Genomic DNA, 26,898 nt, shown 5'->3' on the forward strand with positions numbered 1-26,898 from the left:
ATTTATGTGCCTTATTGGTGTGATTTGGGTGTTAAATAGGTGCTATGCATGTCCAGAGGGAGTTGTATAGGTGTTTCTCTGAGTTAGGGTCCATAAGTACAAGTCCATAAGCTGGGGCCCAATATCCGGACGAAACCAATAACCGAACCTACCGATGGCTCTATTGATCCGGATATTGGAGGGGTTACTTATATATATATATATATATATATATATATATATATATATATATATATTATAATATATTATATATATATATATATATATATACTATAATATATTATATATATGTATATATATAATATATATATATATATATATATATATATATATATATATATATATATAAATATATATATATACACAGTAGAACCTCTTTGGTCCGAACCCCTTTGATTCGGACTTCTGTTAATTCGGACAAAATTTAAAAATAATAAGCTCCAAAAATATTTTGAAAGTAATTCTAAAGTCATTTTCAGTATTGGCGTGGAAAGCGATAGTTTAGTCTCGGATCACGCTAGGTCGCAACATGGGCACCTGTTTAAACACACGGTAGCATTCGTTCCATCAACTAGTTCACCAACCATTTATATTTTTACGCTGTATTCCAAAAGTTAATCCTCCTTACCATGCCCCTTAATGCAAGTGTAGCTTCTGCAATGAATAAAGGTGTTAAAAGGAGGAGTTTGCTTACACAAAAATGGGTCAGAATATTCTGCAGTGTTTAATGATTACTGTAGGTTATTTTTTGTACTTAAATGTGCTTTACATGTACAACAAACATTAGCTTCTTGCCCATATGGGCGTTATCAATATGCCAAAGATGACAATGTATTTTTTTGCCTACATAAGTTTTATTTTTTTCCAAATATTTCAGTTAATTAATTAATTTATTTTTTTGCCTGCACGGGCCTTAGTCACTTACTACAATTTAAAATGTAGGCTAGTTTCTTGTCATGGCCATACCTGTAAATTATGCAATACAAAACTATCGTACATGATTAGTTTGGTTATTTTAGTATCCTTTCATCTTTTGCAGTTACGTAGGGTTGACGTATGCCACATATGTTAATAATTAACAAACATACCATATGTAGACAGTTTTTGGTATGAACTGGAGATTACCCTGATGATCCGGACAATCTGCTAATTCGGACAACCCTTTCCCCCATATAGTCCGAATGAGAGAGGTTCTACTGTATATATAAATTTCGTTTTATGCCAGGTATCCCTGAAGGGCTAAGGCGTTGCCCCTGGGTTGAGGACTTTGGATTGGAGCTTGTAGCATTTTATGACCAAATGCCCTTCTGATGTCTACCAATGACCCTTGGGTGGATTCGATCCTCCGACCCTTCGGTCAGAGCGGAGCGCTCTAACCCACTGAGCCACGGCTGCTACAATATATATACAGTACAAGTCCCATTATTCGGCATCTATGGGACCGGGATGATGCCGAGAAATTAGATTTGCCGAATAATCAAAAACCTACCCATTCAGTACCTTAAATATATTGGTGAACACTGTCATCACCACTTATGGTATTACAGCTGTGTTTGGAGAGAGTACTGTATACTGTACAATACTGCAATTAATACAGTACTATACCTGAATCTGAAATATATATGTAAATTAGTGAACATATATAAGTGTAATGACACAGTAGGCCTACAAGTCAGATAACACTTCCTGGATGGCTGAAATGATACGGAATATTACCTACCAGCTCAGTACATCACTTGTATTGGTGAACTCATCACTACTTATATTATTACAAATATGTTTGGAGTGAGTACTGTATACAGTACTTTTTCCAAACACAAAATAAAATAGTCGGAAAATTGCATAAAATAAAGTAAAGGGATCTGAATTGGTAAGGTCTTTCAGATGAAAGTTAAACGTACATTTAGTGCTCATTCTTTTGTTCGTTTTTGTGTTTAATGTGAAAGAGAGAGCATTGATGCAGACAGTAATATATCCCATTAACCCCTTAATAACCTCCGGCACTGAACAACCTTTTACAGTACCGATGTCAGTGATGTTAAGTTAGTGTGAGCTATAAAGAAAACTGAACAATTATGGGGAGGGAACGAAGGTCAGTGGTATGTTTACACGACTCTAGCTACGATTCCAAGCAGTCAGGGGGTCAGTTAATCTCAGATGTTTTCGCCCATTTGGTAAATGCACCGTAACTTTATCAATTCTCCAGTCAATCATAGCGAATCATAGCATGGGTTTAGGAAGCTAAATAACACATTGCTAGGTGCGCCAGACGATTATCTTCACATCATATAAGAAAATGGAAGAAATTAAATCACTCTCTGAGTACGTAAAGTTCTTCCATTCTTCTGAAATCAATTTATTTTTCTTAAAGATATGAAGATAATCGTCTGCCTCACCTAGCAATGTGTTATTTAGCTTCCTAAACCCATGCTATGATTCGCTATGAGTCACGGAGAGATTGGTAAAGTTACGGTGTATTTACCAAATGGGCGAAAACATCTGAGATTAACCGACCGCCTGACTGCTTGGAATCGTAGCTAGAGTCGTGTAAACATACCACTGACCTTTGTTCCCTCCCCATAATTGTTCAGTTTTCTTTATAGCTCACACTAACTTAACATCACTGACATCGGTACTGTAAAAGGTTGTTCAGTGCCGGAGGTTATTAAGGGGTTAATGGGATATATTACTGTTTGCATCAATGCTCTCTCTTTCACATTAAACACAAAAACGAACAAAAGAATGAGCACTAAATGTACGTTTAACTTTCATCAGAGAGACCTTACCAATTCATATTCCTCCAGTTTATTTTTAAGTATTTTTCTGACTTTAGGTTAGGTTAGGTTTGGTTAAATTATTAGGTACAGTTAAACTCGGTTAGGTTAGGTTCAGTTAAACAGGACAGGCCCTTCCACCATTATGCTGAGGAATAAAAATACTAAAGCTTTCACAGCCTTACAGCTAAAAACAACGGGGAAACTGATTTAACAAGCAACATTTATTTATGGGTAATGCATTACAGTGTCAGTGGTTCATGGGCTACTCAATTACCGGTAAGTGTTATTTTCAGGAAGGCGTCAAGAATGAAAGAATTTCAAGAATTAGCGCTGGGGCTTGGAACGTAACCCTCGCTAATTTGGTGGGGGTGGTTACTGTACTGTATGATACTGTGCAATAGTGTAATCAATACAGTACTATACATGAATCTGAATAAAAATATAGAAATTAGTGAACATACAGAAGTGTAATGATACATTAGGCCTACAAGCCACAGATAACACTTCCTAGACTGCCGAGATGATTCCGGACATCTGCCGAACAATCAATGATTTTCGTAAATAGGACTATTTCTCAAAACTGCCGAAATGTCGGATCTACCGAACAATCAGCCGCCGAATAATAGGACTTTTACTGTATATGTATATATATATATACAGTAATCACTCTAATATCCAGACGCCCAATATCCGAACATCCCCACTACCCGGACATAATTGTCCGGGGATCCAGTATTCCCAAAATGGTCTGGAAACCCCCCCCCCCACCCCCCACCCCCCCCAAAAAAAAAAAAAAAAAAATTCCCGCCTGTAATTTGAACTTGCCGTGCGCGGCGCAGGAGAGCATTGTTGTGGCGCGTCATTCCTCCGATGTCCGATAGAACGCCGCTGCATCCTCCCCACTTTCCGCCTGTCTCTCGCCGTGAGTGCACGCTCGTCATTATGGCTGCCCACGTGATCTCTTTGTGGTGGTGCCTTACCTGCTGCAGGGCCTCCTGCTGCGCTAGGGCCTCCTTTTAGTGTGTGTGATGATGGCCCCGCCGCCTGAGAAGAGGAAGAGAGTGGTGTTGACTCTGGAGAAGAAGCGGGAGATATTGGAGAAAGTAGATGCGGGATGGTCTTCTTCCCGCATTCTCCTCGAGTTTAACCTGGCCTGGTCTACTTTGTTCGATATCAAGAGATCCCGGGACAAACTCATGCAGTACACGGCTGACTTCTCGTCGAGAAGCAAACGCAACGTGGAAAGGAAGGTTATGTTTACCCCCAAGTTTGCAGAAAACGACTGATCCACGTTGATTTGGTATCGACAACAACGTGCTGCTGGTGTGATGGTACGTGGTACGGAGCTGAAGGCTGCTGCTGAGAAGTTCGCCAGGCTTCACGACGCCCTAGACTTCAAGGCATCCGAGGGTTGGCTCTTTGCATTCAAGTTACGGCATGGCCTTACCAACCGTAAAGCACATGGCAAAGCATTGGACGCTAACGAGGATGGAGTTGATGAGTTTCGGCACAAGGTGAAGGGCTTGATCGACAGAGAGGGCCTCACTCTCGGTCAGGTCTACAACGCAGACGAAACTGGCCTATTCTATCGCTCGCTGCCAACGAACACTCTAGCCGAGGAGACAGAGAAGCGTGTACCTCACCGCAAGCTCTCCAAGGAACGGATATCTGCTTTGTGTTATGCCAATGCTAATGGCATGCACCGGCTTAAGCCCGTTGTTGTTGGCCGCGCAAAGCAGCCTCAGTGCCTTCATGGGGTGATGGATGTCCTTCCTGTCGTCTGGTACCATTCTTTGAAGGCATGGTTCACAGCTGTGATCTTCAAAGACTGGGTCCACCGCCACTTCGTCAAGGAGGTCATCCATTACCAGACGAAGACACTGGGAATCCCGCACGACCAGGTAAAGGCCCTCCTTCTCCTCGACAATGCACCTGCCCACCCGTGCGACAAGGACTTGGTTGCTGAAAATGGCCATATTAGGTGCATGTTTCTGCCACCTAATATGACTGCTCTCATCCAACCAATGGACCAAGGAGTGATCATGGCAACAAAGCGCCTATACCGTCGGAAGTTCCTGGACGAGGTGATGGTTGTTCTCGAGGATGAGGACGAGTGCAGGGAGGGACGGGACACACAAGGGAAGTGGACTTTGGAAAACTTTCGCCGCTACAACATCAAGTCTGCGCTGTGCAACTGGGCTAGTGCATGGAAGGAAGTCCCTGTGAAGACTCTGGAAAATGGTTGGTCTCGTCTGCTTCTCTGAACGGATGTGGAGTACTATTTTCTAGGATTTGATGTGGATGACTTCCATGCACGGCTACGTACGCACGGCGGCGATGTAGATGTGGACGATGTTTGTGAGTGGTTGGATGACGACGAGGGCGATCCTGGGTATCAGACGTTGTCTGATATCGAGATCGCGTCTTCGGTTGCAGGTGTCAGTACCGAACTTGAAGATTCTGACAATGAAGGCGACGATGATGCGGACTCCTCTCAGCAGGACACTACTCCAGCCATCCCCAAGCTGAGCGCACTCCGGGAACATCTAGAGTTCGTCCTAGACTACCTGGAACATCCGGACTGCGACAGGAAGATGGGGCCCTTGAGACTTGTGGAGGAAGTGCGTGCTTTCAGGCAACGCATAGAATCGTCGGTCATTGCGTCAATCAACCATTGACAGTTTTTTCAGGCCCGTGACCCCCGCTGTGCCCAGCCCTGGCTCCACTCCGTTGCCTCCCCAAGACAGGCCCTCATGCTACGAGCCACAGCCCAGCACATCAGCCACAGTGGAGTCACCGCTCGATGTGAGTTTGCGGCTGTCTTCAGAGTCGTCTGCCACGACCCAGCGATGCACCCCTAGGTCACCTGTCAGTGATACTCTCGGACTCTGACAGTGAATAAACAGCAAGAACTTCTCCACTAGACCACATGGGAATTTAGAGTGTTTTGCAGTGAAAAAAACAGTGTGTTGTGGTAAGGATTTACAGTTGTGAGAGAAAAGACTTAATAGAAAAAAAATTTAACGTAAATAGACTTGTTTGTTTTGGCTTTGGAAAATTATAAGAATGGGAAAAGTTAAAGTGCAACACTTAGTAAGTTACAGTGGAGCATTATGTAGACAAGAGTGCACACTGTGAAGAGAACGGACTTCTGTGTGTGATTGACTAAGTTCAGTGCAAGACTTCAGGAACAGTGTATCGCAAGTGCTTCAGGAAATCCTTCTTACTGTCAGAGTCTGAGAGGAGGCTGTTATTCATCGAGGTGGCCATGGACTTGCTGTAAGTAGGCAGAATGTTTCATACTGTACTTTTTTCCATACTATACTTACCTCATTTCACTCTTTAATGTCCTTTATTGGTGTGAATAGGGTGTTAGGAGCTATGCATGTGCAGTAGGAAGGTGTTTTTCTGAGTTAGGCTAGGTTAGGGTCCATAAGTACCAGAATGTTTATTAATGTATGAACATACTTCTAAACCCTCATTTTATGTTTCTTTTGCATTTATTTCAGTCATTTATGTGCCTTATTGGTGTGATTTGGGTCTTAAATAGGTGCTATGCATGTCCAGAGGGAGTTGTATAGGTGTTTCTCTGAGTTAGGGTCCATAAATAAGGGACATAAAAGACTGAAATAAATGCAAAAGAAGCATAAAATGAGGTTTTTGAGGTAGGTTTATACAATATTAAACATTCTGGGTACTTACAAGTCCCTGGCTCCTGGACTGGTAGTTATGGACCCTAACCTAGCCTAACTCAGAAACACACCTCCCTACTGCACATGCATAGCACTTAAGACACTACGTATTCACACTAATAAGGGACATAAAAGAGTGAAATGAGGTGTTTGAGGTAAGTATAGTATGGAAAATACAGTACAGTACAGTATGAAACATTCTGCTTACTTACAGCAAGTCCATGGCCATCTCGATGAAAAACCGCCTCCTTTCAGACTCTGACAGTAAGAAGGATTTCCTGAAGCACTTGCAGTACACTGTTCATGAAGTCTTGCACTGAACTTAGTTATTTGCACTCAGAAATCCATTCTCTTCACACTGCACACTCTTTTCTTACTTATGCTCCATTGTTACTTAATAAGTGTTGCCCTCTGCACTTTAAGGCTTTCCTCTCATAAAACCAATTTCAAAACAAATCACAAGTTTATTTACGTTACATTTAGTCCAAAAATTGTTTGTCTTTTCACTCTAATCTCTAATTTCTTAACAATACTGTATGCAGTTTTTCTTTCACTGCACAACACTAAATTCCTGTGTGATCTAGTGGAGAAGTTCTTGCCGTTTAATCACCGTCAGAGTCTGAGAGTATCGCTGGGAGGTGACCTAGGGGTGCGTCGCTGGGTCGTGATGATGGCATACCCACTGCAGACGACTCTGAAGATAGACTACTCACGTCGAGCGGTGACTCCACTGTGGCTGATGTGCTGGGCTGTGGCTCGGAACATGAGGGCCTGTCTTGGGGAGGCAACGGAGTGGAGCCAGGGCTGGGCACAGCGGGGGTCATGGGCCTGAAAAAGCTGTCAATCGTTAATTGATGCAAGGAACGACGATTTTGACGATTATTGATGCGCTGCCTGAAAGCACGCACTTCCTCCACAAGTCCCAAGGGCCCCATCTCCCTGTCGCATCCGGGTATTCCAGATAGTCCAGAACGAACTCTAGGTGTTCCCGGAGTGCGCTCAGCTTGGGAATGGCTGGAGTTGTGTCATGCTGAGAGGAGTCCACATCATCGTCGGAATCTTCAAGCTGGGTACTGACATCTGCAACTGAAGATGTGATCTCGATATCAGACAGGGTCTGATACCCGGGATCGCCCTCGTCGTCATCCAACCACTCACACACTTCGTCCACATCAACGTCGTCATCTTGCACATGTTGACGTGCATGGAAGTCATCCACGTCGAAACCTAGGATATCGTGCTCCACATCTGTTCCGAGAAGCAGACGAAACCAACCATTTTCTAGAGTCTTGACATGGATTTCCTTCCATGCACTGGCCCAGGTGTAAATGGCAGACGATGTTGTAGCGGCGATGGTTTTCGAAAGTCCGCTGGCCTCGTGTGTCCCATCCCTCCCTGCGCTCATCCTCGTCCTTGAGAACAACCATCACCTCGTCCAGGAACTTCAGTCGGTATAGGCGCTTCGTTGCCACGATCACTCCTTGGTCCATTGGTTGGATGAGAGCAGTAGTATTAGGTGGCAGAAACATGCACCTAATGCAGCCATTCTCAGCCACCAAGTCCTTGTCGCACGGGTGGGCAAGTGCATTGTCGAGGAGAAGGAGGGCCTTTACCTGGTTGAGTGGGATTCCCAGTTTCTCCGTCTGGAAATGGATGACCTCCTTGACGAAATGGCGGTGGAACCAGTCTTTGAAGATGTGGGCTGTGAACCATGCCTTCAAGGAATGGTACCAGACGACAGGGAGGACATCCATCACCCCTCAAAGACACCGAGGATGCTTTGCATGGCCAGCAATATTGGGCTTAAGCCGGTGCATGCCGTTAGCATTGGCACAACACAAAGCAGATATCCATTGCTTGGAGAGCTTGCTGCCAGGCACACGCTTCTCCGTCTCCTCGGCCAGAGTGTTCGTAGGCAAAGAGCGATAGAATAAACCAGTTTCGTCAGCATTGTAGACTTGACCGAGAGTGAGGCCCTCCCTGTCAATCAAGCGCTTCACCTTGTGCCGAAACTCCTCTACTCCATCTTCGTTGGGGTCCAAAGCTTCGCCATGGGACTTACGGTTTGTAAGGCCATGTCGTAACTTCAACGCGAAGAGCCAACCCTCGGATGCCTTGAAGTCTAGAGCGTCGTGAAGCCTTGCGAACTTCTCAGCAGCAGCCTTCAGCTCCGTAACACGTACCATCACACCAGCAGCACGTTGCTGTCGATACCAAATCAACGTGGTGCGGTTGACTTCAGCAAACTTGGGAGTAAACATCATCTTCCTCTCCACGTTGCATTTGCTTTTCGACGAGAAGTCAGCCGTGTACTGCATGAGTTTGTCTCGGGATCTCTTAATATGAAACAAAGTAAATCGGGCCAGGTTGAACTCACGGAGGATGCGTGACGAAGACCATCCCGCATCTACTTTCTCCAATATCTCCTGCATCTTCTCCAGAGTCAGAACCACTCTCTTCCTCTTCTCAGGCAGTGGGGCCATCAGCACACACACGAAGGAGAGGCACGAGAGCAGCAGGAGGCCCTGCAGCAGGTAAGGCACCACCACAAAAGTGAGCACGTGGGCAGCCATGATGACGAGCATTCACTCGCGACAAGAGACAGGAGGAAAGTGGGGAGGATGCAGAGGTGCTCTAGCTGACGTTGGAGGAATGACGCGCCACAACAAAGCTGTCCCGCGCCGCGTGCGCCAAGTTCAAATCACAGGCGGGAAAAAATCTTTTTTTTTTTTTTTTTGGAGGGGGTGAATTGGATCCTGGGACGATTATGTCCGGTAAGTGGGGATGTCCATAAAGTGGACATTCGGAAAGTATAGGGATTACTGTATATATATATATATATATATATATATATATATATATATATATAAATAAATATATATATCTATATATCTATATGTCTATATATATATATATATATATATATATATATATATATATATATATATATATATATATATATATATTTATATATATATATATATATATATATATATATATATATATATATACAGGTAACTCGCACGGAACACGAGGGTTTCGTTCCTACCGTGCCGTGTTAGGTGCGAAATCGCGTATATTTAAACTACTCCGTATTTTGCTCCCCTAGACCCCCAAATGTGTTGTTTTGCTGTTATCTGTCACTAGAAAGCACTTTAAGTGGTTAGAAGGTTTATTTAATGTTATAACTCACAAATACAGTACTCCTGAGCAAAACTTCAACACACAAATACTGTACGTAAACACAAGGAAACATTCCGACGCCGATCATAGGTAATAAATTAGGTTAACTGGTACCAGTGCTTTAACTTACAAGTACATACCAGAACAGTACATATTTAACTTAGAAATGCAGTACTGTGATATCGAATGATTTCAGTACATAATCTGTTAGGAATGGCTGGGAAAAAAAAAATGTTATGAATACATTTTTCCTTTTTGATATATGTTTATGGTAGTTTTGAGTTATTTTTACGTTATCGTTGTGCCCATGCTTGGAAAAGGGAGCGAAAGAGTTGAATTTTCAGTCCTAAATGAGAAAACTGCACGTCCTCCAAGGCTAGACTCTGCCACGGGAGAATAAAGTGGAGGGTCAGTCCGATTAGCAATAAGGAAGTTGTGTCACAACTTCCAGCTCCCACACCACGAGAATGGCTAAAAATAGAATCGTAATGCAGTTTCAGAACTAACAATAAGTCTAATTATTACGAATACAGATACAAAGCAGAAATAAATACGTTTACAGACAGGGAAAACGTATTTCTTCCGTCATAACATGTTCATCTTTCTCAATCATTTTACGTTCATCTTTATCATTTTACCTTGTTATTTTCGCAATATATATTGCTGTCTCGTAAACAGGGTGGTTGTTTGTGTTTTGCAAGGGAGGAAAAAGGTTGTATTTTCTGTCTGGGTCGAGATAATGGGTGTAACTATGTGTGGTTAGGCATGGCCACGAGCGAAAAAATCGTACATCCACTCATCACGATAGCCGGTGGTGAACTGACAGATGATACATGAGACGATGAAGCCAAGGTCATGTCCCAGATTTTCGTTCACTTCCCGAAAGTTTTCACAGTTTTCTACAAGTTGCAAACCATTACAGCAAACCTGAGCAAATAGGTAAAGATACCAAGACAAAAATGTATTTTTCTCTTATTATAAGTCTTTAACGAACAAACAAAAAAAAAGGCAATATTCCGACGCCGATCATGGGTAATCATATAAATCAGGTTAACTGGTTACAAGGCTTTATTTAATGCTTTAATTGCTTACAAGTACATACCAGAACAGTAAATATTTAACTTACAAATACAGTACTGTAGAAAAGCAGTACAGTAAGAGTTTAACGAACAAACAAAAAAGGTAATATTCCGACGCCGATCATGGGTAATCATATAATTCGGGTTATCTGGTTACAAGGCTTTATTTAATGCTTTAACTTTATTTAAGTGCTTACAAGTACAGTACATACGAGAACAGTAAATATTTAACTTACAAATACTGAACAGCACTGTGGAAAAAACGAACAAATAAAAAAGGCAATATTCTGACGCCCATCAGGTAAACTGGTTATAAGACTTTATTTCTTGCTTTAACGTTATTTAATAGTACTTTAAGTTGCACATAAACTTACCAGAACAGTACAGTACTGTAAATAATTAACTTACAAATACTGTGCTACTGTACTCGGGAATGTCTCACTCGCTGAATAATTTCCCGCCTAGATCGTCACGTAATCAAAACAAACCGCGCGCTGCGGTGACGTTCGAGGATTTGATCTTTCAAAGGCCTCTCCTGCGTTAATTTGTAGTTTTCATAATGTTTTTTTAATCTTACGTTGTCTTATATGTATCCCAGCCCTTACCGTGTATAATTGCGAGCGCGTTCCGTGAGATCGTGTTCCGTGCGAGTTACCTGTATATACAGAGATAGCCCGATTATCCGGGCTATATGGTGTTAAGGGGTGCCTGATTAATCCAAAAGCACGATTAATCCGGCGGAAACACAAGTACTGTACTTTTAGACTGATTTATTTACCAGTAAAGGTACACTTAAGTACCAGAAAGACCTTTCCAATTCAATGTATATTCCTCCAGCTTGTTTCAGTATTTTTCAGACTATATCCAGTTCGGTAAATCACGTTTTCTTACGGAAAGATTTCCTCCCTGTTAGTATTGTCACGTTCTAAAGCTGTACCTACGATTGTTTCCAGCACAATGGACGAAACTCATCGTACTCAAATGTGGACTTCGTTTCCCAACTTCCCAATTGAAGATTAGGTTAGGTTACATTATTAGGTGCAGTTAAGCTAGGTTAGGCCAGGTTTAAACACTTAGATTAGAACAGTGTCTTCTGCCATTACGTTAACGAATCAAAGAGTCGTCACACCAGAACAGATAAAAACAGCGGGGAAAGATTTAACAAGAAATGTTTATTTACCAACCCTGAAATAATCAGAAAAATATAACAGACTATCAGGATGAACTGATTTGGTAAGGTGCTTTTACTGGTTACAGCAAAACGTATGTTTACCCCCCTCAAATACTCAATGTTCGTGAGTTCAGAATTTGTGTGCTCCCGTGGCAGACCTTGAAACCATTTTTTCAAAGTTATAAAGTCAGTTTCTTTTTCTTACAGGTGTGAAAAGACTCGTCTGGTACACCTGGCTTTTTCCCCTCCTCCCTAAACCCATCTTGTGATTTGTTATGATTCATGAAAGAAAATTAGGGGGCATGTTACATTAGAATTTAAACATAAAGTTAGGGTGCATGTTACTTTAGCATTTAAACATATCGGCGAAAACATCTGGGATGAAAGGACCGCTGAGCTGTTTGGGATGGTAGAGTAGGGTCGTGTAAACATACCAGTGACCTTGGTTCCCTTCCCATAATTGTTCGCAGTTTTTATGGCTCTCCTTAACTTAACGTTACTGACACCGGTACAGTAAAGCATTGTTCAAGGCTAGCAGCCATAAGGGGTTAATGGAATACATTATTGTTTGTATCAATACTCTCTCTTTCACACATACACGAACGAACAAAAGAAAGTGCAATAAATGTACACTTAACTGTAAGGAGCAGAAATAACTGTATGCTCTGTCGGTCCGAAATGTGTTGGGAAGCGACATCGAACAAAGAATGTGGAACTGAATGCCACCTTATGAGAACACTTGAGATGAAAGTATTTTTTCTTATTAGTAAACATAATTGTTCCATTTCGTCCCCTATAATTGTGAAACTCGTAAATTTTCGTCCAAGCATACAGCCTAATAACCTTACCAATTCAATTCATTTTCTCTAGTTTGTATTTTTCTTGTTTGTTTTCTTATTATCATAACGTTCCTTAAGCCTTACCTACGTTTGTTTCCGACATAATGGAAGAAACTTACTCATAATTAGGGTGCATGTTACATTAGCATTTAAACATATTGGCGAAAACATCTGAGATGAAGTGGCAGGCCGCCTGACTGTTTGAGATGGTAGAGGAGGGTCGTGAAAACATACCAGTGACCTTCGTTCCCTTCCCATAATTGTTCGCAGTTTTTTATAGCTCTCCCTAACCCAACATCCCTGACACCGGTACAGTAAAGCATTGTTCGAGGCTGACAGCTATGATGGGGTTAATGGAATGCATTATTGTTTGTATTAATACTCTCTTTCACACATACAGTACACTTAAGAACGAACAAAAGAGTGAACAGTAAATGTAAGAGGAAGAAATAACAATGTTCTGTTGGTCCGAAATGTGTTGGGAGGTGCGATACCTAACGAAGAATGCAGAACTGAATGCTAACTTACGAGAACACATGAGATGAGTATTTTTTTTTTTTTTCTGATTAGCAGACATTCTTGTTTCATTTCGTTCCCTAAAACTAGGAAACCCATTACTTTTCGTCTAAGCATACAGCCTAAAGACCTCACCAATTCACTTCATATTCCTCCAGTTTGTTTTCTGTGTTTTTCTATTTTGAGGGTGGTAAATTACCTTCTCTTGCTGAAAGATTTTCTCCTCTATCACGTTCTTTAAGCCGTACCTACGACTGCTTTGGGCATAATGGAAGAAACTCATCGTACACAAAAGTGGATTTAGTTTCCCAATTTCCCAACTGGAGCCCAGGTTAGGATAAATTAGGTTAAATTATTAAGTAGTTAAGCAAGGTTAGGCTACATCAGGAGTATCAGTTGCCTCACCAAACTCCATCCTACCACCCTTGTGAGCAAGTGGTGAGCAGGAGGTGTGGGTGGGGGCAGGGTGAGCAGGCTCTCTCTCGTTTACCCATGCCTCGCTCCCTAGCAACTGGATGCTTCCTGTTTAAACCGGAGCTATCGTATGGATAATTCTATGAATTGTATTACTGTACCACTGAACCATTCAGTCATGGCCCGGATATACCGAAAGCTGGATAATCCGAGCCTGGATAATCGAGCTTCCACTGTATATATATATATATATATACCCCTCCTGGGGGTAGGAGGGTTTTTCAAGAATACTCCCCCAGTATCCCTGCTTGTCGTAAAAGGCGACTAAAAGGGTTGGCGGAGGGTTAGTGCCCCTCCCCGGAAAACAACTAACTAAAAAAACAAACAAGAAGCCTCGGACGAGGACTGACCAAATGATGACGACCCAGGACCGGACAAAGGACTTGGTAATGGGTACATGGAATGTAAGAGGAGCGAATGATGAGGTGAAAGAGAGAGATTGAGGTGCTTGAGGGTGCAAAAGTGGATGTATGTGGAATAACTGAAACAAAATGGAGAGGAGAAAGTGTGAGAGAATGGGAGTATGGATGGGGTATATGTGCAGGAGTAGATGAGAATGAGAGGGCAAAGGAAGGAGTATGCATATTTGTGAGTAAAAGATGGAAGAAGAGCATAAGACAGCATGGGTCAGTTGGGTCAACGATTGTGTGGGTAAAGTTGAAAGTTGGAATACAAATGTGGGCGATTGTGTGTGTGTATGCGCCAATGCAAGATCGTGCTAGAAGAGTGAGAGGAGAGTTCTGGACGAATGTAGAAGTGTGCATGGAAAAGTTTGGAAGGAATGAGAGAATGTTTTTGATCGGTGATATGAATGGTAAAGTTGGGAATGTGAAGGTGGATGGAATAGTTGGTGAGTGGGGTGTGCCTGCTGAGATAGATGAAAATGGGAGTGCGTTAGTGGACATTTGTGCTGGGAGGGGGTTGATGATAGCCAATACCCTCTTCAGGCATAAAATGATCCATAGGTATACATGGCGAGTGATGAGAAGGGTGGGTGGTGAACTGAATAAAAGGAAGGCAATGATTGATTATGTGTGTGTGGATGACAGGATACGAAGATGTGAAATTGGATGCAAGAGCTTATAGAGGTTGGGGGAGTGGACTTTCTGACCACTACATGGTGGTGGCCAGAATTAGGATTCAAGTAAGATGGAGGAATATAAGAAGGGAAAGGCGAGAGGAAGGAGTAGTTGCAAGGAGAGTGGAAAGGTTACAAGAGGATGAGAAAAAGGCAGAGTATAAGAGAGAAGCGGAGGAACGATTGGGCAAGTATGAATTGGAGCAGATGGGAGACATGGAAGGTGTGTGTAGGATATTTACAGAAAAAATGTGTGCAGCATGTGATATGGTGTGTGGAAGGAAGTGAAGACGGAGGGGGGTGCAAGGAACAGCGTGGTGGACTGAAGAGGTGAGACAGGCTGTGGCACAAAAGAAAAAAGCATACAATGAATGGATGAGAAATAGGGGCATGGAAGAAGTTGAGGGGTGGAAGAGAGAGTTATATGTAGAAAGAAAGAGAGAGGTGAAAAGATTAGTAAGAGAGAGTAAGAAGAGAGTGGATGAGGAATTTGGAAGGAATTTGAGTGTAAAGTGGAGGGATTGTAAGAAAATGTTCTGGAAAGAGGTGAAAAGAGTAAGACAGGGTGGAAGTGAAGTTAGCAGGGGAGTGAAAGATAAAAATGGTAGATTACTAGTGGAGAAGGGAGAAAAAGTGAGCAGATGGAGAGAACACTTTAAGGAATTGTTGAACATAGAGGATGGAAGTCTATCTATCTATCTATAGCCCGACGCCCTAATCCCGCAAAGGGTGGCCGCAGACAAAACGCCTCCAAGTCACTCTGTCACCCACCATTTGACTCCCCTCCCCCCAACTCACCCCCCCCTCCCTCATATACCTCTCAACTCCATCCCTCCACCTCATCCTCGGTCTACCCCTCCCTCTCCCTCCCTCCACCTCATCCTCGGTCTACCCCTCCCTCTCCCTCCCTCCACCTCACCTACGTACACCCTCTTGGTCAGTCTTTCATTCTCCATTCTCTCCACATGTCCAAACCACCTCAGTGTATTTCTCCTAATCTTTTCAACCACATCCATATCTACCCCACAACGTTCCAGGATGGAAGTAATGTGAGTATAAGTGGCTGGGGAATGACTGGGAGAAAGAGGGAGGTGAGAAGACAGGAAGAAATCAGTAGGATAGAAGTTGTGGAAGCAATGAAGAAAGTTAAGTTGGGGAAAGCTCCAGGAATTGATGGAGTGTGTGGTGAAATGCTGAAGCATGGGGGAGAGATAGTAGCAGAATGGATGTGGAAGATGTGCAGATTGGCCTGGGAGGAAGGTAGAGTCCTGGAGGATTGGAAGTCAGGTATAATTATTCCCTTGTACAAAGGAAAAAGGGAAAAAGAAGTGTGTGCTAATCATAGGGGCATTTGTCTTCTTAGTATAATAGGAAAAGTGTATGGTAGGATACTTACTGACAGAGTTAGAGAAAGAACAGAGAAATTAGTTGGAGAAGAACAGGGAGGCTTTAGGAAGGGAAGAGGTTGTGTAGATCAGATATTCATTCTTAGATCTTTAGTGGAAAAGTTTCTAGAGAAGGGAAAGAAGTTGTATGCGGCTTTCATGGATTTGGAGAAAGCATATGACAGGGTGGATAGACAAGGATTGTGGAAAGTGTTAAGAATATATGGAGTAGATGGGAAGTTGTTGAATGCTGTGAAGAATATGTACGATTGTGCGAAGGCTGCAGTGCGTGTGGATGGTGAACTAAGTGAATTTTTCTCTTTGAAAGTTGGGTTGAAACAGGGATGTGTTATGTCTCCATGGTTGTTCAATCTGTACATGGATGGGGTAATAAAAGAGGTACAAGGTAGGGTAGTGGATGTTGGAGTGGCCCTGGTGAGAGAGGATAGTGTTTGGAAACTCCCTGTACTGTTGTTTGCAGATGATACTGTGTTGTTGAGTGAAGACGAAGGGGAGCTGCAAGGCTTGGTGGATGAGTTTGGGAGAGTGTGTAAGAAATGGAATCTAAAGGTGAATGTAGGGAAGAGTAAAGTGATGGTCTTTGAGAGAGGTGAAGTCAGTGAATGTACAGCAAGGTTGGATGGTGAGGAATTGGAAAATGTGAGTACGTTTAAGTACTTGGGTAGTGTGATGAGTAAGGATGGAGGTTTGGAGGGTGAAGTGCTTGAAAGGGTACAGCAGGAAAGAAAGGTTGCTGGTTCTTTGAAAGCAGTGATAAGAAACAGGGAAGTGAGCATAGAAGTGAAAAAGTTACTACATGACAGTATTGTGATACCAACTCTAACATACGGAAGTGCAGCTTGGACTTTGTTGGAAGGACACAAGTCAAGAGTGAGAGCAGTGGAAATGAGTTATTTAAGAGGAACCTGTGGAGTCACATGGAGAGACAGGCTGACGAATGAGGATATAAAGGAGCGTTGTGGTGTGGATGTGGATGTGATAGAAAGCGTTATGAGGAACACACTGAGGTGGTTTGGCCGTGTGGAGAGGACGGAGGGTGAAAGACTGACGAAGAGAGTGTATGTGAGTGAGGTGGAGGGGGCAAGAGGGAGGGGGAGGCCAAGGATGAGATGAAGGGATGGGGTGGAGAGGTATATGAGAGAGGGGGGTGTGAGTTGGGAGCAGGGCAGTGAAATGGCGGGGTACAGGACGACTTGGAGGCGATTTGTTTGTGGCCACCCCAAGCAGGATTAAGGCGTCTGGCAATATATATATATATACAGTAGAACCTCTCTCATTCGGACTATATGGGGGGAAGGGTTGTCCGAATTAGCAGATTGTCCGGACCATCAGGGTAATCTCCAGTTCATACCAAACTCTATCTACATATGGTATGTTTGTTAATTATTAACATATGTGGCATATGTCAACCCTACGTAACTGCAAAAGATGAAAGGGTACCGGTACTAAAATAACAAAACTAATCATGTACGATAGTTTTGTATTGCATAATTTACAGGTAAGGCCATGACAAGAAACTAGCCTACATTTTAAATTGTAGTAAGTGACTAAGGCCCGTGTAGGCAAAAAAAAAAAATTAGTTAATTAACTGTAATATTTGGAATAAAAATAAAACTTATGTAGGCAAAAAATACATTGTCATCTTTGGCATATTGATAACACCCATATGGGCAAGAAGCTAATGTTTGATGTACAAGTAAAGCACATAAGTACAAAAAATAACCTACAGTAATCACTAAACACTGCAGAATATTCTGACCCATTTTTGTGTAAGCAAACTCCTCCTTTTAACACCTTTATTCATTACAGAAGCTACAGTTGGATTAAGGGGCATGGTAAGGAGGATTAACTTTTGAAATACAGCGTAAAAATATAAATGGTTGGTGAACTAGTTGATGGAACGAATGCTAGCGTGTGTTCAAACAGGTCCCCATGTTGCGACCTAGCATGATCCGAGACTAAACGAATGACGATCGCTTTCTGCGCCGATACTGAAAATGACTTTAGAATTACTTTCAACATATTTTTGGAGCTTATTATTTTTAAATTTTGTCCGGATTAACAGAAATCCGGATTAAAGGGGTCCGGATTAAAGAGGTTCTACGGTATATATATATATATATATTGAGGGGCGCACCCAGGAATTTTCTAAGCGGGGGGCCCGTAGTGAGATGAGGTCAGGTAATACGATAATTACTGGGAGGTCACATGCAGGTTTAGAGTCAGAGAGCTGCTGGCTCATGTGTTACTCTTTGTTTGTACTTGCCAATTTTTCATGTTTTGCTGTTATTGAAATAAATATATATAAATTTTTAAAGGATCCAGAGAGCTAAGGGGAAGCCCGGGCCCAGCCCCCCCCTCCCTGGGTGCGCCCCTATATATATATATATATATATATATATATACAGTAAACTCTCCACTATCTGATGTAATAGAGGCAAAGGCATGTCCGGAAAGTGGTCCCGTCCTTAAAGTGGACCCCTGGCTCCTGGACTGGTACTTAAGGACCCTAGCCCAGCCTAACTTTGAAAGCCACCTAAAAAACTCCCTACCAGACTTGCATAGCGCCTATTTAAACCTATTTCAGATCCTGTTCACACCAGTAATGGACATAAAGCATGAAATAAATGAAAAGGGACCAAAGAATGAGGAATTAGAAGTGGCTGTACCTCAGCCAGGGTACTAACAGCACGACTGTGACCGCCTTCTCTGGCTTTGGCAGTGATGTAAATGTTCTTGAAGTACGTACAGTAATCCAGTGTTGTGTTGCACTTAATTCTTTGCGCTGTGAATTATAGTTGTTTCACACTGCACATTGTTCTTAACTTCACTATGCCAGTTTCATCCGCCAATTTGCACTCCACAGTTAATCCTTTGCACTCTAAATTCTAATTTCTTAACACTGCACAACACCGTAAATTCCCTTGTGGTCTAGTGGCGAGGCATTGCAGTTTATTCACAAAAAATGAGCATGTGTGGCTCCCATTGCGATAAGCATCTGCTCTCGATCGGAGTTAGGCTTTAACTATTGATGATGGGGTAACAGAGTTGCCAGGTTGCAGTGGCCACATTACCAAACTCCGCAATTTTCATTACCATTTTTAACCTTTCATTATCAAATTTGTTGAAGCTAGCATTTATTCTTCACTAATTATATATACAAGTGGAAGTACATGTAATCACTCTCCTCATAATTAACAGCATGTTGATTATTTTCACACTATATAGGCTAGCAGATTAACCAGAGAGAGCAAACAATCCACCATCTCCATCCTGTGTTTCCTCATACATGTGAAAAATCCATTTGGTATTGCATTATTTTGATACATTACCAAACGAATTTTTCATTACCAAATTGGCCCACATTTGATAATGAAAAATACCAAATAACAACCCTGAGAGGGGAGGGGGGAGGAAGGAAGGGGTAGGGTCCATGATGTAACAGTTGTTCGGCGCTGCGCACCAATTTCAAACTACGAGTGGGAAAAAATTCGGATTTTGCGGGTATTCTTTCTTTTTTGGCCATTTTTGGGTTCCAGAGGTCCAGGCCCATAATATCCGGTAAGTGGGGTGTCCAGAAAGTGGGTGTCCGGAAAGTACAGGGATTACTGTATACGTATATATATATGTATATACAGTACCCTTGCGTCGAACACGGTAATATTGTCATGCATGGGTCATGTGTTGGACCAAAAACGTGGTGGACTAACAATAGAGCTTATGGGGAAAATTGAATTATGTGAGCAACCCTAGGAAAAGTCACCCTAAATACCTACCATATTCCTCCAACCACTTCTCACCCTAGCCACAGAGCTAGCTCCAGCCCCACCTCCAGCACACAACATGTCTCCCAAATAACAAAACTCTTCCACACGCTCAAGAGATTCACCTGCAAGTTCAATCCTTTCACGTCTGACAATCTCCACCTGCTCACCCCGGCACGCCGTACACATAAAATCAGCATTATCTCGCAGTCTACCTCTGATACCACTACATCTCTTAAGCACCCATTTATCACACACACCGCACAAGATGGAATTACTTCCCACACCCTTGTGGCAAACTGCACATGGCCACTCTCCCTCGTCTTTGACAGTACCGCCACCAACCCTAGATATCATCACTTTTGTTTTATCTGCATTTACCCTTAAACCCTTTTGCCCCATACCATCTCTCCACTTCCTGAACCTTTCCTCCACCTCCCTTTCATTCTCTGCAATCAACACCAAATCATCAGCATACAACAACTCCCATGGGAGTCCGTTTCTAAAGTCACGTGAAAGGGCTTCAAGTACCATGATAAACAACATGGGACTCAAGACTGACCCCTGATGCACACCAACATTCATGGAAAACTCATCACTCAAATCTCCATTCACTCTCACCTGCTTGTGAGCACCCACATACATGGCCATAACCACCCTAACCAGCCACTTCTCCAAGCCAAGCTTTCTCATTGCCCACTTCACCACCTCTCTAGGGACACTGTCAAAGGCCTTTTCCAAATCAACAAAAACAAAATAAAGATCCCTTCTCCTACCAATATATTTTTCCTGAAGCTGTCGAACAATGAATATGGCATCAGTGGTCCCCCTACCTGGCATAAACCCAAACTGCATCTCATCAATATTCACTCTTTCTCTAATCATACCTTCTAAAACTCTCTCCATTACCTTCATTATCTGATCTAAAAGCTTTATACCTCTATAATTCCCTCTTTCCAGGGCATCACCCTTCTGTTTATACACATTTACAGTTACACTCTTCAGCCAATCATCTGGGACAACACACTCATAAATAATCCTATTTATCAGGTCAGTGACTAAACTCACCCCTATATCGCCTGAGGCTTTCAACATTTCGGCAGTCAACCCAGACACACCTGCTGCCTTCCCCACCCACATCCTGCCTATTGCCTCACTCACAGTAGCAGTATCAATCAAAGGCCAAGGGCCAGACACTGGATCTGCTGGCTCCAAACCTTCCCTGTCCCAGTTAAACTCCTCGTTCAACAACCGGATATAATGCTCTCTCCATGCATCATTAATATCCTCACTGTTCACCACTACCCTTCCTTCATCATTCTTCACACACTGCTCACCTATGATATCCCGATTATCCCTCTTCACATGACCTGCCACCCTAAATAAATTTTTCCTTTCCCCATGATTTAGGTTATCAAGTAATTGTCTCTGTGACTTAGACTTTGCCCTGTATACCTCTCTCCTAGCCCTGTGCTTGGCAGCCAAATATTCCTCTTTGCTACCACCCTTCTTCCATTCCCGGAAAAGCCTTCTTTTCTCCTTAATTGCAGCTTCTACACCCTCATCCCACCACCAAGTTACTTTATGTCTTGGTGGTCCTCTTGTCAAGCCGCATATTACATCAGTAACTCTCAAGAAATTGTTCTTGAGGGCTCTGTACTGTTCATTAACGCCTCTGTCTACAGCTCCCTGTTCAGCCACCACTCTCCTCAACTCGCTATAGAAGGCATCCCTTACTACTTGGTTTTTCAGCTTCCATATTTTCCTCCTAGGTACATAAGTCCTCTTTTTCATCACTTGTTCTTTAAGCACCATATCACAAATCAATAGTTTGTGCTGCTGCACACCCTCCTCACTTCCTATAACTTTAACATCCCTCACTAACCTCCTATCGGCCCTCCTAACCAGAAAATAATCTATCTGACTGCTATTTCCCCCAGAGTCATATGTAATTAACCTACTCTTTCTTTCCTAAAATATGTGTTGCACACAATCATGTTCGTTGCCTCCCCAAACACAGGTATCCTTTCCCCTTCTGCATTCCTTAGACCATACGCACATCCCCCATGCACTCCTTCATAACCTTGTGCTGCTTCACCTACATGACCATTTAAGTCCCCTAAAATCACTATCTCATCATCCCACATACCACCCACTACACGTATTGAATCATCCCAAAATCTATCTTTCTCTGATTCATCCAATCCTGCCTGTTTAGCATATGCCGATATAATCGCAGCTATCTTTCTTCCCAACAGAATTTTCACTACCAATATCCTATCGCTTATTCTCAAAACATTCATAACATATTCCAATTTCTCCGAAACCATCACACCAACACCTCCATATCCGTCTGCCCCCCCGCCCGCCCGCCCAAACAACTTATAGCAACAGTCCTTCCCAACAATCTTTCTGGCTGATGCACCCCTGTACCGGACTTCCTGCAAACACGCCACATCCACCCACCTCCTACTGAATGCCTCAACGACTTCCCCTGCTCTTCCCCTCAAACTTCCCACATTCCATGAACCCACCCTCATCCCCATGGCTGATTTACTGTCCTCAGTCTTGCTTTGAAACTTATTTTGTTTTGACATCTTCAGTATTAATAAAGGGGGACAGACACAGCACAGGTCCCACTCACTGCACAGTCCCAGGTCCAGACAATGGATCTGGGACCCCTAGCCCACCAGCTTACCGGTGGCTGTGGTATATATATATATTTATATATATATATATATATATATATATATATATAAATATATATATATATATATATAGTGTATATGTATATATATATATATATATATATATATATATATATATATATATATATGTGTGTATACTATATACAGTATATATATATATATATATATATATATATATATCGTTTTCGTTTTCGTTTCGTTTCGTTTCGTTTTTAAAGGCTCCAACATGCTTGCATGTGTCGGCCTTGGTCACCTAATGGCGGCTCTCCACGCTGCACGATCCATTGCAGCCTCCCTGTTCAGTCCCTTAACCCTAAGGTCACACTTAATGACCTCGTCCCATGTCTTTCTCGGTCTACCCCTCACAACCCCACCCCCAATATTAACACTTCTCACCTTCCTCACCCAATTATCATCCCCCATCCTCTCCACATGTCCAAACCACCTCAATCTACCTCTCCTCATCACAACACCAATACACTCCAGTCCCATCCTACCTCTCAACTCTTCCATTGTAAACCCAACCCCTCCAGGCCTTGGACGCAGGGACGCACTGCACATCCACCTAATCATTGTCATTTCAGTACGTCTGAGCCGGCGAATGTCTTCCTCCTTCACTGCCCAGGTCTCACTACCATACAGCATTACACTCCTAACACATGCTGCATACAAAGACCCCTTAGCACGTAGGGAGAGCCCTCTCACTGTCAGGAGAGGCAAGAGCTCCCTGAACTTCTTCCAACCACTTCTCACCCTAGCCATAGAGCTAGCTCCAGCCCCACCTCCAGCACACAACATGTCTCCCAAATAACTAAACTCTTCCACACACTCAAGAGATTCACCAGCAAGTTCAATCCTTTCACGTCTGACGATCTCCACCTGCTCACCCCGGCACGCCGTACACATAAAATCAGCATTATCTCGCAGTCTACCTCTGATACCACTACATCTCTTATGCACCCATTTATCACACACACTGCACAAGATGGAATTACTTCCCACGCCCTTGTGGCAAACTGCACATGGCCACTCTCCCTCGTCTTTGACAGTACCGCCACCAACCCTAGATATCATCACTTTTGTTTTATCTGCATTTACCCTTAAACCCTTTTGCCCCATACCATCTCTCCACTTCCTGAACCTTTCCTCCGCCTCCCTTTCATTCTCTGCAATCAACACCAAATCATCAGCATACAACAACTCCCACGGGAGTCCGTTTCTAAAGTCACGTGAAAGGGCTTCAAGTACCATGATAAACAACACGGGACTCAAGACTGACCCCTGATGCACACCAACATTCACGGAAAACTCATCACTCAAATCTCCATTCACTCTCACCTGGGTGTGAGCACCCACATACATGGCCATAACCACCCTAACCAGCCACTCCTCCAAGCCATGCTTTCTCATTGCCCACTTCACCACCTCTCTAGGGACTCTGTCAAAGGCCTTTTCCAAATCAACAAAAACAAAATAAAGATCCCTTCTCCTACCAATATATTTTTCCTGAAGCTGTCGAACAATAAATATGGCATCAGTGGTCCCCCTACCTGGCATAAACCCAAACTGCATCTCATCAATATTCACTCTTTCTCTAATCATACCTTCTAAAACTCTCTCCATTACCTTCATTATCTGATCTAAAAGCTTTATACCTCTATAATTTCCTCTTTCCAGGGCATCACCCTTCCCTTTATACACATTTACAATTACACTCTTCAGCCAATCATCTGGGACAACACACTCATAAATAATCCTGTTTATCAGGTCAGTGACTAAACTCACCCCTATATCGCCTGAGGCCATCAACAACATTTAAACCCAGTCAACCCAGACACACCTGCTGCCTTCCCCACCCTCATATATATATATATATATATATATATATATATATATATATATATATATATATAAATATATATATATATATATATATATATTTATATATATATATATATAAATATATATATATATATATATATATATATATATATATATATATATATATATTTATATGTGTATACTATATACAGTATTTATATGTATACTATATATATATATATATATATATATATATCAGTACCCTCGCGTCCAACACGCGTTAGTCCAGCACGATTCACGTCCAGCACAGAGAGCAAATAATTAGTATTATTTAATACGTTTTAATTACTGCAACACGAGTGTGTTAGCATAACACGCACAGAGCTCCAAGAAGTGGGCGAAATCCGCAGAGTTCAACTCTAGCATGATCACCCCCGGTCCAACACGGTCATACTGGACATTCCCATGATGATGATAGCCAATGAAAACTTCTGATCATGTAGCCTTCCCCACCCGCTATCATGATGTGATCGTGATGCCGCCCAATTAAAAACGCTTCTGGTGTCACGTGATGTTTTGTTTAAATTTCTCCCGCCACAGCGCCACTCAGTCGCATAATTTGCATTGGAATATGCTTTTTTCTTGCTGCGTTTTCTGCCCTTGTTACTGCATTTTACCCTGCTCACGATGCCTAGGAAGCCTTCTGAGAACCCCAAGAAGCGTCGGCACCTCCCTCAGGCCACCAAGCTAGAAAGCATCGAGAGGAAGAAGAAAGGGGAGAGGAAAGTTGACATTGCCAAGGCCTACGGCATGAATGAAGCCAACGTGAGGACCATAATAAAAAACCAAGACAAGATCCTGGCAGCCGAAGGCTATCACACGGCACTTCATACCAGGTTTGCCGAGGATACGATGGTAAATCGGAACAGTAACGTGGTAAAATTGCCGACGATACCACGGGCATTTGGAATTCATATGGATGGATTCCTGCCGAGGATACGACAGGCAGAACAGTGTGACCAAAACCCAGGCGACTCGACAGAGAATGTATCGTACTACAGCACTGAACATTTAGCCTGACACTGAATACATATTAATATTTTAGAATAAATATCAATCGTTTTGAAACCCTTCTCATCGGCGTGTGTACCAGTTTATAAACAAAGTTGCTTCTCCTTATTCTCTACCGAGTCAGCGACAGCGATCACTTTCCACAGTCACGAGACGGGGCTCTGGCAACAGTGTGAGAAGCATGCCCTTTGCCGAGGATTACAGAGTGCTAGGACAGGCAGAAGCAGGACCTTCCATGGCTGTGGACGAAGATAGTGATTCTGAGTGTGATTTTGAAGGATTTATGAGGGAGGTTGAGGAGGAGCAACAGCCATTACCCGCTAGTGACGCCAGCAGCCATCCTCCGGGGACCCAGTAGGACTACCTACAACCTTGGATACCACCTTCCATTCCCATCAAGCCCACCAACACTATCCTAAAAGGTTAGTTATCATTCATAGCACAGTACCATTTATTATAATTACAATAGTATCAGTATATGTATAGGTATATGGTAGGTATTTAGGGTGACTTTTCCCAGGGTTGCTGACATAAGTCATTTTTCCCCATAAGCTTTATTGTTAGTCCAACACGTTTTTGGTCCAACACGTGACCCATGCATGACAATATTACCGTGTTGGACGCGAGGGTACCGTATATATATACTGTATATATATATAGGTATATATATCTATCTACCTATCTATCTATATATATATATATATATATATACTATATATATATATATATATATATATATATATATATATATATACTGTATATATATATATATATGTATATATATACTTTCGACGTCTCGCTGGGTTACGGTGCAGGGGTATGGTCGGGCTGGGTCGGGTGGCCAAAAAAAAAGAACAAAGATAACATGCAGCCTACGTGTCAAGTGGGGTTGGTGGAGGATTAGTGCCCCTCCCTGTAAAACAATTAACTCTAAGCCCTTGACCACCCCATTTGGGATACATGGTGTCTGGCAATGGATGGATGGATGGATATATTTATATATATATATTTACTATATGTACGTAAATACGAGTATATATACGGTATATACATATATATATATATATAAATATATATATATACATATATTTATATACTGTATATATATATATATATATATATATATATATATATATATATATATATCTATCTTCCTACGTGTCAAGTGGGGTTGGTGGAGGATTAGTGCCCCTCCCTGTAAAACAATTAACTCTACGCCTTGGCCACCCCGTTTGGGATACTTGGCGTCTGGCAATGAATAAATGAAAAATATATATATGGAGCCTCTGTGGTACAGTGGTAGAGTGTGCGTTTCGTAC

Source organism: Coenobita brevimanus, chromosome 67, assembly GCF_032717465.1.
Source record: "Coenobita brevimanus isolate Jiangsu-jjx chromosome 67, ASM3271746v2, whole genome shotgun sequence".
NCBI lineage: Eukaryota > Metazoa > Arthropoda > Malacostraca > Decapoda > Coenobitidae > Coenobita > Coenobita brevimanus.